Source organism: Calonectris borealis, chromosome 3, assembly GCF_964195595.1.
Source record: "Calonectris borealis chromosome 3, bCalBor7.hap1.2, whole genome shotgun sequence".
Taxonomy (NCBI): Eukaryota; Metazoa; Chordata; class Aves; order Procellariiformes; family Procellariidae; genus Calonectris; species Calonectris borealis.
Genome location: NC_134314.1, coordinates 52,969,829 through 52,970,490, shown reverse-complemented (window position 1 = coordinate 52,970,490; position 662 = coordinate 52,969,829).

Sequence of the window (662 nt, the reverse complement as noted above, 5' to 3'; positions counted from 1 at the left end):
AAGCAGAAGAAAAAAAGCAAGGTTTTCCAATATGTTCCAAAACATAGAACATCACACCAAAGTCTCACTAAGCTCTTAAATTCTCATTCCCTTTACCCAACTCTTTACTGAGTCTTCACTAACTCATGAGCACAAACGTAGGAGGAAAGCAGGGTAAGAAGAAAAGACTTGTACCTTTCATGGTTGCTTCACGTATTTCCATTCTGGGCGCAAATCAAGCATCAATGATTGAAATTCAAACTGTAAAGGTTTCATTTATGCCTAAAGCAAACATTAGGTACTTTGCTACCATGGTGATGAACACAGTAAAAACACCTTAATCACTCCTGATTCTGCAAGTGTAAAGTAGGGCTTGGTGCAATAGTTAAAAACATAGTCTGGCATCAGACACGTATTGTGATTTTACACTTTATAAAATGTTTTATAGTTTATTGAGTTGTGCAAAAACTGAAATACATAAACAATAAATGAACAGGGAAGTTGTGTTGCCTGTGTTATGTACATACACTATTCTGGTCCTGCATAGAATTTGTAAGATGAGTTGACTGATCAAGGGTTCCCAACATAATAGCCATAAAACTGTTCAGGGAAATGAGTCACCTGCTTGACTAGCATATGTTTGCTAACACCAAGAGAATAAATACTCAGCTTCGGAAAACTAA